The following is a 17298-nucleotide window of genomic DNA, read 5'->3' as shown; positions in this document are numbered from 1 at the left end:
AGCAACTGAAAACATCGGTGTTATCAACATTCTTCTCATACTGAACTCAAAACATAGCACCGTACCAGCTACTAGGAAGACAGTTAACTCTATTCCAGCTGAAACTAGGACAATCTTGCATGCCTGTTTATAATCTACATATCGTTTCACACTCTTAACTTCAGTGTCCTCAGAGGGAGAGGGTGAATTAGAATATTGGTATCTCTAATTTATGAGGCAATTAGACCAATAACAACAAACCAGAGCTGAATGTATGCTCAAAATTATCTAGTTAGAATTCTATTTTAATTAAAAATCAGTCAAATAATCCTATTATCCCAAGGATTGCTTTAGGCGTGGTTCCAATCCAGCACATCTTTTTTTAATCTTTTAGTTCCGCGCCCAGAAAGTGATTGAAAAAACACTGTAAACTACCAGAATGGTCCTTTCTGTGCAAGTTCCTCTCCCAGTTGGAGAGCCCAGGAAGACAGAGAAATAAATGTTCCAGTGTCAGTCAGTCATTTCCTAAGCAAGCCGCTTAAAAAAAAAGAAATAAAAACAGTAAAATAAAAGAAGCATACAATTCAGGCCAACAAATACAATTTTCCTGTTCTTCACCCTGCTACCTGCAAACATCAACTCAAAGAGTGCCTGTATTTCCTCATATTTCTACCCTTTGCCTCCTTTCTCAAAACGTAATATGCACCTTTTCTACAGCTGCACAGTTTACATGCTTTTATTTAAAAAAAAAAAAAAAAAAAAAAAAGAGAGAGAAAAGAAGTATTTCAGAAATCATCTTTCATTTCTGGATTTGCTCTCACATGCTCAGTGGGGCCCTGCTGCATAACAAGCATTTTATCCATAGGAGACAGCAACAGCACAAGCCAGCACAGCTGCCAGGGCCAGCTACCTGCACGCATCACTGAACTGGGGTCCAAGGGAAGACAGCAGAAGGACAGAAGGAGCAGGGCAGAGGCAGAGTATGTAATACAGTAGAGAGTGTGCATGTATAAACATATGTATATATACACACGTGTGTATGTGTGCATATGTGTATATAACTTGCATCACCCAAGTAACTCACTTATTTTGTTTACTCCTGGACAGCGAGTATGCATCATATGACCATCTATAAAACATAATTATCCTCAAGTGATATAAAGTAAAAAAAAAAAAAAAAAAAAAAAAAGAAGCTGTAAAAAGTTATAAAGCACAATAGACAGCTCTGAATTCATATAATTTGGTATTAGGCATTGCCTAGTTACTTCTGTAAGTATGCATACACTGGATCTTGTTTCGACTACCTGGAATCCATATTAATTTTAAAAAATAAATAAAACAACTCCCCAGAGGCATATAAACAAGGTTATTGCCCAAATCCATGTTGATATCATGCATACAGGTTATTCAGCCACTACCACTCACTATATGGAAATACACTTAGGAATTAAACAAGAAAAGAAAACGAAGACACTTCTTGAGCCCATTTCCTCTTCCAAGACACTTGTGGGAGGTAGGACTGGGCAGCTCAGAAAAGGTTAACGTCACAATTTCCCTTCAGGCTTGTGCAGAAGAAAGAAGAGATTCAAGGTCTTCCAATTCCAGAAACAGAAATCCTCCTCTGCAGAAGTTTTATTGTACCAGGTCAACACACAGAAGACAGTGGTGGGTCCCCAGCCATCTCCTTCACCACTCCTTATCCTGCTGAGCCCTCAAGTCTGCCAAACTCAAACTCCAAATGCCTCTGGCTCACTGGGAGGTGGAAAAGATGCCAACAGACAAAACTAATAAAGTTCCTGAACCACTTAGACTAACTTCATGTTATTTATTTTTAGCATTTGAGTGTAGAAGTCCAAGGAACTGGTGGGTAGAAATAGGTTTTGCTCATCCTGGTATTTAGTAGTAAGACTAAACTTCAGCTGTGAAGCCCTCTTGCCTACTCCACTGCCTGCATCCCTCAAATACTGCTGGGAAATCAGGTAGGATGGTTTCAGTGTGTGTCAACAGTGCATGTGATTATGATGAAGTAGGAAGATTTTCCTTATTACAGGCTTTCCACAGCCTTAAACTTTGAGAAAGTTTGCCTGAAGAGAAAAAAGCTCACTCCTTGCTGCTAGGACAGGGGGTAGACCCAGAGCAGTCCCCATAAATATGTAAACGTGGTGGGTGAGTGTTTCTTTTCCCCTCTCCACCCCCAAAAGAATCACAGTTACAACAACTTTTAGACCTTTACATTCAAGGAGAAAATCATTACAAAGCAGCAAGGTCTTAGTTTAACCCAGCAAATTTTTACAGTACACAATCAGAAAGCCAGAGCAACTTGGCTTCACGCACATGCAGGATTAAGCACAGCCATCCAACACCGAACTGTGCCACAGTCCTGCAGGATCAGGATCGCTGCTGTGCTGCAGCTTGGTGGTCACTAGGGCCAAACCCCACCTCACCCACACACACAAACCCAGCACAGAATATTGTGGCGTGAGGCCACAGGACCATATGGCAAGAGCACCTCTGAAGACTGACTCATGCAGCCATGCGAGTACAAAACTGACGGAAGAGGTAATACTTGGTTTGAACCTTTTCTATACCATTAGTATTTGCGCTAATTGATAGCCAACAGCAGCAGTCACTCTGATGGGAGGGCTGAACAAAAGTGACACAGCTGTCAACTGCATTCAAAGAACCAAATCCTTAAGAGTTCATCGTTTTGGGGCCAGAACACAATCCATCCAGCAAGATACACGGGCTTGCAGCTTTTCTAGGGCAGAATGCTTCAGAGAGTAAGTACAGCTGACGCAGACATTAAAAAACTAAGCGCGTTTGCCCGTTTCTCAGGGGGATTTAAACAGCAGGTGAGTGGGGCTGGTCTGTGGGACATGACCCTTTTTTATTTCAGCTATTTAGATGCAAATTGTTCCCCCTCCCTCCCTCCCCCTCTCAACACCATCTGTTAGCCCAGAGGTTTCGACTGTGCCTAGGGTGTAGGTTTTGGGGGAGGGGGATATAGAAAAAGCATTGAGAAAATTTCAGTTGATGCCCCTATTTCCTCTGGGGCACAGTTTAGGGGAGGAAAAAAAAAAAAAAAATCACTTTGCAATACTATTTAATTACAATGGGATTTTTCTCTCATTCTGCTGCACTTTTCCTATCAACCCCATGGATTTCCTACCCTAGAAAGCATTCCTTGTCCAGCTTTTGGCCAACAAGCAACAGTATATAGCGACACTTATAGTAGGTTGCTATGGTGTTAGCACTGGGCATGAGCTGGTATTGCAGGAAGCGTCAGAGATTCAAGGAATTAAAGTCTTAAATAATAATGATGAAGACCTTCACTACAAGGCGCAGTATTTAATGTTCTTTAAGTGCTAGGGAAGCTACCTCATCTCTGCCTGATTTTCCCCAGTGAACAGCAATGTACTTTCAAGAACTGTTGAGAGATTTGATTCATTAAACACTTCATCCAGGGCTCTGGATTCTTCATGAAGGAAAGATTATGGGTGACAGCACAGAGTACACTTTCAGGAAGCTTTAAGATGATACAATATTGCAAGGGGTGGCTGACAGACCAAGATGGGTGTGCCGCCACTCAGAGGGATATGGACAGGCTGGAGAAATGGGCCAACACCAACATCGTGAAGTTCAACAAAGGAAAATGCAAAGCCCTGCCGCTCGGGAGGAATAACCTCAGGCACCAGCACAGACTGGGACCAACTGGCAGAAAAGCAGCTATACAGAGAAAGACCTGGGAGTCCTGGTGGACATCAAGTTGACCATGAGCCTCCAAAGCACCTCTGCAGCAAAGACGGTCAACAGCATCTGGGCTGCATTAGGAAAGACACTGCCAGCAGGTCCTTCCCCTCTGCTCAGGGCTGGTGAGACATCTAGAGAGCTGGGTCAAGTACTCACCTCCCCAGTACGAGAGAGACATGGACATACTGTAGAGAGTCAAGCAAAGGTCCACAAAGATGATTAAGGGACTGGAGCATCCGACATACAAGAAGAGGCTGAGAGAGCTGGGACTGTTCCGCCTGCAGAAGGAAAAGCTCAGGGGGATCTTATCAATCTGTGTAAATACCTGATGGAGGTGTAAAGAAGATGGAACCAGGCTCCTCTTGGTGGTATCCAGCAACAGGACAAGAGGCAACAGGCACAAACTGAAATACAGGAAATTCCATTTAAATGTAAGAAGAGGAGGGAAAGACAAAACACAAAACAAACAAACAACAACAAAAAAACAAAACCAAAACCTTTTTTTCTTCGGGGGGCAGAACCAAACCACAGAACAGGTTGCCCAGAAAAATCATGGGAGTTTCCATCCTTGGGGGTGCAAAAAACCACACTGGACATGCCCCTAAGCAAACTGTTCCAGCTGCCACCACTTTAAGTCAGGAGTTGGACTAGACTATCCACAGAAGTTCCTGCCAACCTCACCAATTCTGCAGTTACAAGCCACAAAAAGTGGCAGGGAGGCTATAAAGGAGAGATACGCCACATCATTCAAGCTACTTATCTGAAGGAAGTGGTTTTAGTCAACAGCATCAAAGGCCCCAGTTTAGTGATGAAGACAAATTAAAAGAGGTGATAAGTGACAACCTTGAGCAGAAAATCAGTAGAAGAGCTGGGATCAGTACTACAACACCCTCATTTTGAGTTTAACGCATGAAGTACAGTCCTGGTACTTGGGAGATGCAAGCTCTTGTCCCAGTTCTCACACAGACCTCATTTGTGATCTTGGAGGCACCAAGAAGCAGGGGGGAAGTATGAGTACTTCTTGTTTGCTCTGCCCTCCTCCAATCAATCACCTCTTTAAAGGAAAGGAAATTCAGGTAGTTACAGAGAACACAGCATGAAAAAAATCCCTTCCAGGTGCTTCTGCAACTTCATTTACCACAAGAAACACATTCTCAGGTAAAAAAAACAAGAAAAAGAGATCTGTGTATGCAATCCTGATAGAAAACTCAACAGCAGAGGGTAAAGGAAGGCATGGAGGGATGGGAAAACACTTCCTCCTCCTTGGAGCCCAGATAATAGGACAGAAGAGCCCTCCCTAGCTTGAAGTATGAATAGGCAAAGACCACCTAGGGGGAAGTGGGGAAGGAAAAAAATACAGTGGGGGCTTCAGAGCCGCAACTGCAGCTCAGCAAGTTCTTAGGCTGCCCTTGCACTACATTCAACCACCTGATGGGTGACACCAAGATGGGTTCAGGTGGACTTTAATGATGGTGCTCCACTGAGGTGAAGGAAAGGAGCTCTTACTTCGGCTGGGAAGACTTCCTGCCAGACGAGGTTTGCACAGCAACGTTTTTTAAAGGGTTTAGGGCCTTATTCTTTTTTTACTGTTGGGATATTGTTTTCAGTTTGTGAGTGTTGCCAACACAAACACAACATTTTCCTCTTTCTTGCACAGACAGAAGAGGCCAGAACAACATACAATCTCAACTATTTGGCGACAGTCAGGAACCTCAGGTACTTACTTCTAAACTATTAACTTTTAAAATATATGCAATTCAGTATCTCTTACTGGAAAGCAATATTCTGACAACAGTTGCAGGCATGTCATAGAAACGTTTTCCTAAAAAAAAAAAATAAAAATCAATTATCTGAACAATGTTTCAAGAAACTCGTGCTGATATTTTGGAAGAATTTAAAGTTTTCATTTTAAAATAGAAGTGGTTATATTTTCTCCATTTATGAAAAGTAGAGTTTTCAGAACATCAGTGTTTCCCCTACAGAATGAGAGTCGTCTTTATGCACTGCTCTAAATCACCAGCTAATTTCTGTTTCCAGATCTCTGGCATTTCACCAGCATTACTGAGAATCTAAAGAACAGTTACTGGAAATGTTTTTATTTAACCAACTTCTTGTTCACAAATCCAAGCAAATGTATAAATTTTAAGGGCTGCAATCGTGCAGTTTGATCTGTAATACAAGATACAGGCACCAATTCTCAGTTTAAAAGACAGAAAGGTCATCTGTGATAGCTAAGGGGTACTTGGCCTTAATGCCAGCAAGCCACCCACTGAAAACAGTGGGAGTTTGGCCCAAATTAGGATTTCAGGATTTATCCCATAATGCCCTGTAACACTTCCCACACAGTACTACCTGACAGCTTCTGAAAATTGGCAAAACGTGAAGGACAGGCCAACAACATCCGAGATGAGGTTTCCAAGGGGGTATTTTGTAACAAATGAATTCAACCAATACGTGTCTGCATATGCACATATTCTCACAATTCCACATTAACAGGGCTTTTTAGCATGCTGATTTTAAAAGCACAGTGGCTAAAAACACATCTCCAAAAGCTACTCAGTGCCAAACAAACCAGACTTTTAAAAGCAAAAAACCCAAAAAGCAGTTGCATCTAGGACTTCACTTCACTTATGCAAAAATCCCCCACATTTGGTTCCCTGCTGTTATTAGTGATTAGATAAGTAACACACCAAAACCAGACAGATGCTCTTCTAGAACCTCTTTCCAGCACCACCTCCCAAATGGTTATCTTCTCCCACAGATACCTCCAGAACAAGCCTAGAATAACTAATGCTACCCCCAGCATGACCTGGGACAAGGTAGATGGGTTTACAGCCAGGAAGCATCGAGGTCTGAGAGCCAATTGCTGCCCACAAAGTGCTTTTGCACCCAGATCTAACAGCATGGGTACTCAGGAAACCAGTCTGCTACTGGTTGATGGTCTTTCCCATCCCTGTTCCACACTCTTATCTGGTCAATATTTACTTAGTTAAGTATATGCCAGAGTTGAACGGCTATAAGCCCTGTTCAACCCTATCTGACCCTTATCCTGTAGGGAGCCAAGCAACAGCCAGTTCATATATTCCACGAGCCAAGGGCTTCGTACACTATTGCTGCTCTGAACGGGGGGCCTGGATCCTGCCCAGACTGAAGTCACCGATTTCACTGACAACAGCATAGGGTCTGCGGCATCCAATTCTTAACAAGGTCCTTTATTTGGATCCCTGGAGGCAGCAGGGGCTTGCATATGACAGGATCAACACCTGTGGTGCAAGTGAGATCGTATCCCTGTAAATAATCAATGCAGCAACTGGGACACAATATGTAAGCAATTGGTGCAGCCTCTTTAGCTATCACAGCAGCTTCCTGAAACGACCAACAGAAAAAAACCCAAACAAAAAAAAAAAGTTTAAAAGATAGCCAAGAGAGAGTGGGTCTTTCAGGGACTGAAACATAACTCATTTTGGAGCAAGAGTCGAGCTAAGCACACACGCTGCTGAAGAGACAAGACAGGTTCCAATTTAAAAGCAGCACTTAGTTATCAAATGACAAGACTTCCACAGATTAGTTACTTTGCTTGCATTTTACCCTGAAACTAGTCATTTTTAAGGTGATCCAAAAGCAGGAGAAGGAAAGAAGCCTGACTCAAAGAAAAAAAAAAAAAAAAGGGGGGGGGGGGGGGGGGGAAGCAGCCAAAAAAAATCCCATAGTTGTCATGTTTATGACTTGGATTCTCTAGACAGAAAAATCTTTGGAGCAAGCAAAAGCCCGTGTGCCCTCCATTTCACAAACCCTTGATAACATAATCACATTTTTAAAATACTGCCTTCTTGAATGATGCAAATTAAAAGGCATAAGTAATTCTCTGACATAGTACTGAAAACCACACACCAACATGAAATAGCAATTTATTGCATGCAAGTCCATTAAACTATTACTTACAGCGTAATAAACAGCAGCCACACAGATACCACTGTCACCACTGAGCAGAAAACCTAGGAAATTCCTCATCCCTGGCCCTTGGAGTTTGAGTGAGAGCAGGGTTTTGTCCTCCAGAACGACTGCAGTATCTTGGCTAACTCAACAATTGTCCCGTAATTATCATGCACGCTTTATAGTCAATAAAACAAAAGGGACCCTTAACTTCAAAAGTAATTTTTAAGGCAAAAGCAGCAGAAGGCTTTTCAAACGATAGTTGTGGAAGGACAAAGAGAGGACATTGTGCATTTATTTTGGTCAGTAGGGCACTCATTGCGATAACTGTGACTGAGGATGGTCATGGGATACCAGGGTTCATAGGCCACACCGAAAGCGGTTTTATTTTCACAGACAGAATGCAGTTGTCAACCACTCAGAAAGAGCCCCAAATGAGAAGGCAGGCTGGCAAGCCTAAACAAGACACCCAGCTGGCTCCACAGCCTAGACAAAAGCTTGGTTTTCTGAAGCTTTTTCTTTTCCCTTCCTCTTCCAGAGTTAAAATTGGGATAGTATCAGTTCCTCTCTCCCAAATGGAAAGCTCTCTGAGGGCTTTCTAACAGATTTTGAAGCTTTCTAACAAGTATGCAGACCACACCATCAGAGCTTGCTGCTTAACACGTATGTGTGACCGTTCAGGGCATTTGCAGGGTAGTCTTGGGATGAGAGCAGAGCTACAGTTGGATGTTCTCCAAGGGTATTTTAGGAGAACAGAATCAAATTGCCACACAAACATAATTGCCAAGTTTCAGTCTAATGTAACAGCAATTTGCTTGACCCGTTTTATTTCAGAGGACAGACTAGTGGAGTAGTATTTTGTTGTTAGTGATGTGTTGAAGCCCCCTAACGCAGCATTCATATCCTTGGTAAGGGACAGGATTCCTTCTCTTTCAAGTTCTACTTTATTCTAAAGAAATAACCGAAAGCATTACAAATTCATCGTGCAGCCTGGAAAAAAGTTTTGGATAGACTGAGCTTAAGACAGTCAGTCAGAAAGATGCAAAGCAGTATTCCTAAATTACCTACTCCCTCCCAAAATCCACAAATTCAGAGCAGAGGATGTTTGGTCCTCTGCTTTCTCTTCCAGGAGTCCATTCAGAAAGCCAGCCTGCAAGACATTTGCTGGTCACTGCATTACCTGATGCTTTCAATTCTTGCAGCCCATGCAGAGCTGAATCATCTGGGAAAAAAGATTTCCCTGCCTCCAAACCCACAGTATTTAAGAGAGGTCAAATTCTGACCCCTTTTGAAAAGGCTGCCCAGAAAACGTGTGCAAGATCTGCACGTTTCTGTGCTCCTGTCACCAAACCACTGTGTGCCCAGATCTTGCCCAGTGCAACTCTCCATTTCCAAGCCTTGCAGGCATCTCACAGCATCACAGAGAATACGCTCACATGATCTGAGTGCATCAATATGCATTCGGACCATCTGTTAAACCCACTAGGCATCCACTGTCAGAAGATCTGTAAAGAGTGGGGAGTCAGCGTTAAGCAGCGAGTATGATTTCCTCTTCACCGTTTCTTTTAAAAGATATTTTGGTCCCAATTCCCACAGAATTGCAATGTCACTTAAAGAGGACTTTTTGCTCACAGCGCCACATGAGGTTTCAGGTTTCAGAGTAAAGCTGAGCTGTCAAAAAAACAAGTTGCTTATCCATCTTGTTTCCATTATAGAGCAGGGAACTCAATCAGGCTCTTCAAGCTGGAGGACAGCGCCTACTCCACCAGACAAGGCTTCCTGAACGTAGGGTTAGAATCTGCCACTACTTGACAGACATGACTGGGGAATCAACCCCTACTCTTGATTTGTTCAAGGTGTTCATTCAAATCAAAGCAGCCACCTCTAGGAACAAAGACCGAAATAATATTTTTGCTTATAGTGTAAGAATCTGTTTTAGTAGTACTGAGTTTGTTAGACTGCACTAGCACGTGAACTGTGCCTCTTCAAGACTTCAGAGCAAAGAAATCAGTAAAGTTTTAATCTATAAAGTGAGAAGATAAAAGAGATTTATTTGAAGAGACTACAGACCCCTGAACCAATTAAAAGAGCCATGTCATTCTATAACACTGTTCATGAGAATTGAGCTCAAACTTCAGAAGCCTGTCATCTGGATTTTTTTTTTTTTTTTTTTTTTTTTTTTTTTTTTTTTTTTACACATGAAAGGGCAGTATCCCAACACTGAGCTTCAAGCCTAAAGAGCATTTTTGTCTGAAGATGATTGACCATAGCAAAAAATCAAGCTAAGGAGTGTGAAAAGTGGCTTCAGATCTATTTAGCAGGTGTACAATTCTGAGCACCAGCTTGATAACTAGGCTGAACATCCACAGACACAGGAGGCACCAACCATAAGTCAGAGGAGGGACGAGTCCCAGTCTACAGTCACATGGAGGCACCAAAAATCCATTTTTTTTTCTCCACCTCTCTGAAGATCTCTCCCCTCTTGATTCTCTGGAAGAAGGGCATTATTTCTGCTTTATTCCATTTTGCATGGGATTCCCTGTAAATAGAAATTCCCGCCTTCCCCTTACCTTTTGGCATGATCTTCATGCAGGAAGATAGATTTTAAAGAGAGCTTGAGTTTGTAAGAACTGCATCTTCCTATTCCACAAGTGAGACAAAGTGCTCCAAAGTCACACTCTTTGTAGCAACCAAAATAAAGATTTTGCCAATTTCCTCAGAGCCCTGCAGAGTCTATGAAAATCATGTAGTTACCAAGTCACAAACACCACTGACCCCATCAACCTCATAGGCTCAGAGTGGCTTCTGAAGATCAAGCCACACTTCTGTGGGTGACCTCCTAGCCTTGAGCAAGAATACTGTTGGCTGGAGCTGTGACAATGCATAAGTGACAGGCTAGCAATAGCTTCACTTGAGCAGAATCTGTCCCACAGGACAGCAGTTACTGCTTACGAATCGCAAGAGAACTCCACTAGTCATATTAGAGGAAAAGATTTTTGCAGAAATCCACTCGTGCGCACAAAGGTGAAGGAAATGGCACAAAGCTCTCAAACACTACTTTGCTTGCTCTTGCAGTAGTTACAGAAATCCACAGCAGCACAGACTTCAGCATAACCATTAGCCACTCATGTACATACCCGGCGCTCCAGGCAGCTTGACATGCCTGCCCATGCTCCGAATACACCTCCGATAGCAGCGCAGACTGAGCTATGAAGACAAGCACAGAGCTAGGTGACAGAGATTTCAATGTGATAGCACTATTTCAACAAGCTCGAGCACAGGCCCAGTTTCCTCTGAAAATGAAAGGCTTCAGTGAGACAATTCTTGTGATTAAAGCTACACAAAGCCTGGAGTCACTTGCTGGGTCACGATCCAGCTGATTCTAAGAATCTGTATGCAGGCTGCTTACCCAGAAATTAACCTACTGCCTTGGAAAGTGTTGCTTAATTTAGAAGAGTGATTACTTACAGCACCTGCTGCTAGCCTCACAGCCTTTGATATGCCAGCTTCTCCAAAATTAATGCTAAGTCTTCTAAAATTATTTACATAAGTAATTAAGGAAAGAACTAAAAAAAGAGTGCTAAATGTATAACATAACAATCAGCTGGGTTATCAGCAGCAATTGAAACTATAATTTCCAAAGCAAATAGCATGAGTTAAGGCAGTCTGAGCTGAAGTCACACAGTCGGTCCTTGCGGCAGACTCACATCCTAAGCCAGGCATAACAGAAAACGCATTGCGCAGGCTACACACACCAAATTGCTTACATGCATGACACCACCACCTTGGGAGAAGCTCCACACAGCAGGAGAACCTTTGCAAAAGAGGTCTCCTGGCTTTAAAGCCACATTATCCTTAGGCTTTAAATCTAAAGCCAAACCCACAGTAACCTTGTCATACAAGTGCAGTGCCTCTTGCAGTAATTGAGTGCTGAGGTCAGTAAGGAACGGAGGGAGGAAGAGAAGGGAAGAAAGGAGGACTGAGGAACAGGCTGAGTTCTCAAGGCATTAGTCCTTCTCCAGAAGCTTCTGTTCACATTTACATTTGGGGACTCAAAATAAGTCCATGGGCCCTGATGGGATGCACCCACGAGTGCTGAGGGAGCAGATGTCACTGTGAGGCCAGTCTCGATAATTTTTGATCAATCATGGCGACTGGGAGAAGTGCCCATAGACTGGAGGAAAGCAAATGTCACTCCTAATCTTCAAGAAGGAGGACCCACAAAAGTACAGGTGGGCCTACAGGAACCTCATGAAGTTCAACCAGAAGAAGTGTAAAGTCCTGCACCTGGGCAGGAACAACCCCAGGCACCTATATATGCTGGCAGTCACCCAGCTGGAAAGCAGCTTGGCAGAAAAGGACCTGGGGGTCCTGGTGGACACCAAGCTGAACATAAGCCAGCAATGGGTCCTTGCAGCCATGGAAGCAAATAGTATCCTGGGCTGCATTAGACAAAAGTATTGGTGACAGATCAAGAGAGGTGATCCTTCCTCTCTACTCAGCACTGGTGAGGACACATCTGGAGCGCTGGGTGCAGTGTTGGGCTCCTGTATACAAGAGAGACACGGACATACTGGAGAGAGTCCAGAAAAGGGCCATGAAAATGCTGAGGGGACTGGAGCATCTCTCCTATGATGAAAGGTTGACAGAGCTGGGACTGTTCAGCCTAGAGAAGGCTCAGGGGATCTCATCAGTGTATATAAATACCTTTAGGGAGGATGCGAAGAGGACGGAGCCAGGCTCTTCTCAGTGGTGCCCAGTGACAGGACCAGAGGCAATGGGCACAAACTGAAACACAGGAGGGTCCTTCTGAACATCAGGAAACACTTTTTCACTGTGAGGGTGACCGAGCACTGGCACAGGTTGCCCAGGGAGGTTGTGGAGTCTCCATCCCTGGAGATATTCAAAAGCCATCTGGACACAGTCCTGGGAAACTGACTGTGGGTGGCCCTACTTGAGCACAGAGGGTTGGACCAGATGACCTCTGGAGGTCCCTTCCAACCTCAACCAGTCTGTCATTCTGTGAAGACACATACCTAAAGGTATACAGGCATCAAGAAGAGCCCTTCCAATGGTTTCAAGAGGCAGTGCAACTTTTACCTTACTTCTAACTACTGAATGCACGTTTGTATTCTGTTTGAAAAACAGTGACATTTCAGTAATGGTAACTGAGATGTTGGATGCTTCCTTCCAGGGGAAGGAAGAGTTCAGAATTAAACATGAAACCCTTTACCACACAGGTCTGTCTCAGAGAAGAGTCGGCCTACTCACTCATGTGCACAGAAGTTGGATGCAATTAAAATTTGGGAGCTTATTTCTGTTCCTAACCAAGACAGAGGTTATTTGCGAAAATTCAACTGGGATCTTAAAAAACTCCTTTATGCATTGAGAAGGACTTTTTCAGCAGCTTGAAAACATTTAACTGACTATGCCTGCTTCCTCCCCTGACCCATATATATCAAACTGTAAAAGCCGCAAGCGGCCTATACAAAAAGGTTTGCCTTTTAGGAGGTGGAACAAAGAACATAACATTCCTGTCTGAGTGCAATAAAAACAGTTTGAACAAGGTTTCAAAAGGTCGCAGTCATTACAGCCTCCCAGAACTAGAGGCACCCAGTTGCAGTTCAGGCTACGCAGCTCATCTCTTTCAAGCCCAAAAGCTTGGCTAAGTTTGTGGGTCTTTCGGGGACACTAAGCAAAGTACCGGAGTGCCTCAGCTCCAGACTCTGGCTGTATCTGAAGCCAAAGAAAACAAAGTAAAACTCGAAGTACTGAGGTTTAGTAGATCTGTGCAGGCAAAATCTCACTTCACCCATCACTTTACAGCTGTGCAGCAGTCCAGAAAGCATCACACTTCATATTATTCCTTAGGATGTTCTTATTTCTTTGCTTATGGCTTAGGTATTCAAGCATCTTCTAGCCTGTGCAGCTTTCAAAAAGAACCAACTATCTGCTGTTTCTCTGCACAATTAATTAACAAAGGCTTGGAATAAAGAAATACCCTGAAATTGTTTTGGAAGGGAAAATGAGCAAGAGTTTCTGCAGGAAAGGATAATACTCCTTCTCCCGCCCACCCCCTTGGCCAATTCTTTCGGCCTACACCAGAGGCTCATAAAATTTTGGGATCTTTTCCTAAATTTTAAGTAATGCACAGAAAACCATCCCTCCATAAAACACTACTCAGTGACAAAATGTTACTAATGTGGGTGAAGGAACAAATTCTGCTGTGTAATACAGAATAACTGAAAGTGCACAATAGCTCCGCTACCTCTGTATAAACTGAGGACACAGTTTAAGTGAGTTGAGAAAGGTCACACAAGTTTACAGCAGAGGAGAAACACCATGTGGGTTTCCAGACTTCAGTCCTGCTCTGGTTCTGGGTTTTACATTTCCACCCTCCAGCACCCTGCTAGTTTTGCAAGGAACTCCAGAGCAAGGACAGAGCGGGGATCTGCCGGCTGGGGCAGGCTGCCAGGCAGAAGCTGCTGGATCTGGTACCACACTCAGAACGGAAACAGCGTAGAGAGCAGAGTGGAAAGCTGACAATGCTCTGCCATCCTTACCCATCTCCTGTGCAACTTCACTCATCGGGGACATTGGTACTGCTCGCTATCTTTTTTCCTTTTCTCCTGGAACCTGTTCCTGGTTCAAACTATCAGGTGATTACAACACATTACCCTACTCCCTATAGGGCACAAGTGGCATGAAGCGGAGACTTGGACCACTGCTCCTGGCAAAGCTTACAGTGTTCTTGTTCTAAGCACCAATACCAGGGATAAGATTTTCATTTCAGGCCTCTGTCTCAGAAAACCATTTCACCGTCAGGAATTTCTCTACAGCTTCTGCGCTCTCAGGTGCTTAAAGCCCTTGGCACGTCCTCTCAGATTTATGTGAGCGACACTGACCTTGTTCCCCACTTCCCTGATCCGACACCAGGCTGCATCTCTGTTGCCCTCCGCTTGAAGAGCATGCTCCAACCTACCGACTCACCCCACAGGAAAGCACGTCCAAGCTGTGACCTGACCATCAGATTCCTTTCTGTCTAAAGTGTGCTCATTTACACTGCTCTGCTGAACAGCTGAAAAACATCTATCTATTCCAATTGGCTTATCTTTGCCCTACCTTCTTGCTGATCTGCTCCTTCAAAGAGTTTCCTCCTTTCATCAGAGACTGACGGCAGAAGCCCATCAGCTATGTACAACTGCAAAGCCACAGCATCATCAGTTACTTCCCATCAATTAAGTCCTAAACGCGTTTCAGATTGATGGCATGAACTGCTACTTCAATAAAACGTTAAGAGTTGAGCATCAAAAACCTCCTTTGATTCATGTAAGGTGACTATTTATTTTGACAAGAGAACCCAAATTTCTAGACACTCTCTAGAGACAGCTCTTGGGGCAGAGAACAGAGGTATAACAAAAGCAACATGGACCTCATTCGGTGGCATCAGTGTTTGAGCCTGGCTTAACACAGTAAAAAGGAAAGGTATCTGCCCTTTATATCACTGGATGCAATAAACAGACATGCCAAACCTCTCCAGGGTTTTAGCTTCAGAAAAAATAATTGCCAGCCACCACCAGGTTCAGCAGGACAGCATGAGGTCACAACTGTGCAGTCTATCAGCAGTTTAGCTTCTTCAACACTACACTGAGATTTTTATAACAGGGTAGTAAAACTACCTCCAGTACACAAGACTTTTTGAAAGGGATGCTCACTTCAGCCACTGTAAACGAGCAGCAGATGCTAACAACATGCCAGGTTTGACTCATAAAATTCATTAGCATCTTTACAGAGTTTGTGGTTTGTTTTTCATATTCCTCTTTGTGCACAGTGAAAGAGATCCTCTTTTATTTACATGCCCTGATTCCAGTACTGCAACAATTGAGTTTTAACACCTTTACCACTTCTTTTTTTTTTAAGAGAAAACAAAAACAAACAAAAGAACATGTACACACCCTGGATTTTCCCTCCTTAATGGTAGAGAAACATTTTAGTCATCTGCTCCCTGTCCCTTTCAGGCTTTACAACTAAAATCAAGTTTTAGTTGACAGCATTTAAAAAACAAAACTAAGAAATACACAAACACCTCTAAAAGGTTCTTTTGTGACTTCCAGCACAATTTGTTTTTATTCTCAGAGACTCAGAAAACCACTTGACCCAATCCTGCTAGCACTGCTCTTAAATCTGAAGCAACTCAACTGGCTGGTGGGGACTACACTTCGATTGCAACAGGCACTCCTGTTCCAAGGAGATGAGTGAACAGAGTGCTGCAATATAATACCCTGGTACCGGACACAGTGGTAGAAGTCATCTGAGCTAGCATCAAGCCATGGCTGAAAGGGCTTGGAAGCAGATTCACATCCCATTTGGCTATTCCCACTACAGGGACAACAGCCTCAGGCAGCGCTGCAACCGCCACTCCTATATCTGCCCAGAACCACAAATTAGGGGCCCAAAATAAAGCTATGAGGAGCCAGTCCCTTTGCATCAGTTCAATACCTCTGGCTGTCAGCCAGCCTGGAGCAAGTCCCACAGGTAGAGAGAACCTTAGAGAGATCAGAATCAGGCCTCCCATCAGTGAGGCAACCAATATCGCTGGCCTCTTCATTAGTCCCTCAGGGCTGTTTTCACTCTCTCATGAGAATCTGGGATATAGTTATGTAAAACAGATTCCTCGCCCCTAATTAAAATAAAGTTCACATGCACACCCTGCTGAAGGCAGCATTTACCAAAAAAAAAAAAAAAAAAAAAAAAAAAAAAAAATCACTTCTATGAGGGATAAGTCACTTATAATTAAAAAAAAAATAAATCGCAGCATGCACACAAGGGAGTGTCAAACGCTTGCCAGCCACCTGGATAATCACTTCCTATGAAAAGCTGCAGAAGAGAACCCTGGGGAAAAGAAGGGTCATGCAGACTCTCTTGCAAAGGCAATGCAGGTGGGATTTGTCCCGCATGGGTGAGAGCTGCAAAGCCTGTCACCAAATTCCACCTACTCTGAGGTCACAAGCACCAATTCTTCTCTACTGCACTAGTATGCTCTTTCATCTATTTTAAAATTGAAGCTCATCTTGTTTTATCAAAAGTTTCCTGGTTGTAATAGCACGGGTGCTGATAGATGTTTCATATTCAACTCTACCTGCTGACTTCATCATTTAAACCTCACCCATATTCCTCCCCTCCTTCCCAAAAAGAAGAGTCCCAGCCATTTTAGCATTTCCTTGAAGGCAGCCCATATCTTTGACCCTTTTAGCTGCCTTTCTGCAACGCCACTGTGTCCTTCCGGAGGTGTGGAGACCAGAACTGCACATCACACACAAGATGCAGGTGCATCAAGCATTTATACTGAAGCAAAATGATACCCTTTATCCCTTTCCTGATGAGGATGGTGGCTTTTTTGGTTGCTGCTGCCCAGTGACGTTTCCCTCTCCTTCCTGAAAAGTGAAATCATTCCCAATTTTTTACTTCCTATTATTCATGTGGCTTTAAAACTACAATAACCTTTCCTCCAACCTTGTAGCAGTTTAAGGTCTTGACAAGTTTTCTGAAAATCTAAATATGTTACATTCACTTTAACACTTTCTGACTGATACCCCACAGAACTTCATGGCGTAGAGCAGCAGGATTTTCATTTTT

At 43.4% G+C, this 17298-nt stretch overlaps 1 protein-coding gene across 8 annotated transcripts in view; it reads right to left on the bottom strand.

Moving 5' to 3' along the window:
* The window catches only part of PAK1 (p21 (RAC1) activated kinase 1), a 76580-nt gene that overhangs the window by 46162 nt on the left and 13120 nt on the right, over positions 1-17298 (bottom strand). For 3 of the 8 annotated variants that reach the window (XM_030042852.1, XM_030042854.1, XM_030042853.2), the window contains exon 2: positions 4055-4133. The exons of 3 other annotated variants lie outside the window; for them this stretch is intronic. The gene's annotated coding sequence lies outside the window, so the exon portion shown is untranslated. Of the gene's footprint in view, positions 1-3885; positions 3905-4038; positions 4134-17298 lie in introns of those variants that run through there. 2 more of the 8 variants (XM_030042856.2, XM_030042862.1) reach the window with 2 other exon arrangements.

Source organism: Aquila chrysaetos, chromosome 19, assembly GCF_900496995.4.
Source record: "Aquila chrysaetos chrysaetos chromosome 19, bAquChr1.4, whole genome shotgun sequence".
Taxonomy (NCBI): domain Eukaryota; kingdom Metazoa; phylum Chordata; class Aves; order Accipitriformes; family Accipitridae; genus Aquila; species Aquila chrysaetos.
The sequence above is the reverse complement of the archived record's forward strand: the minus strand, read 5'-3'. Positions and strand labels throughout refer to the sequence as shown.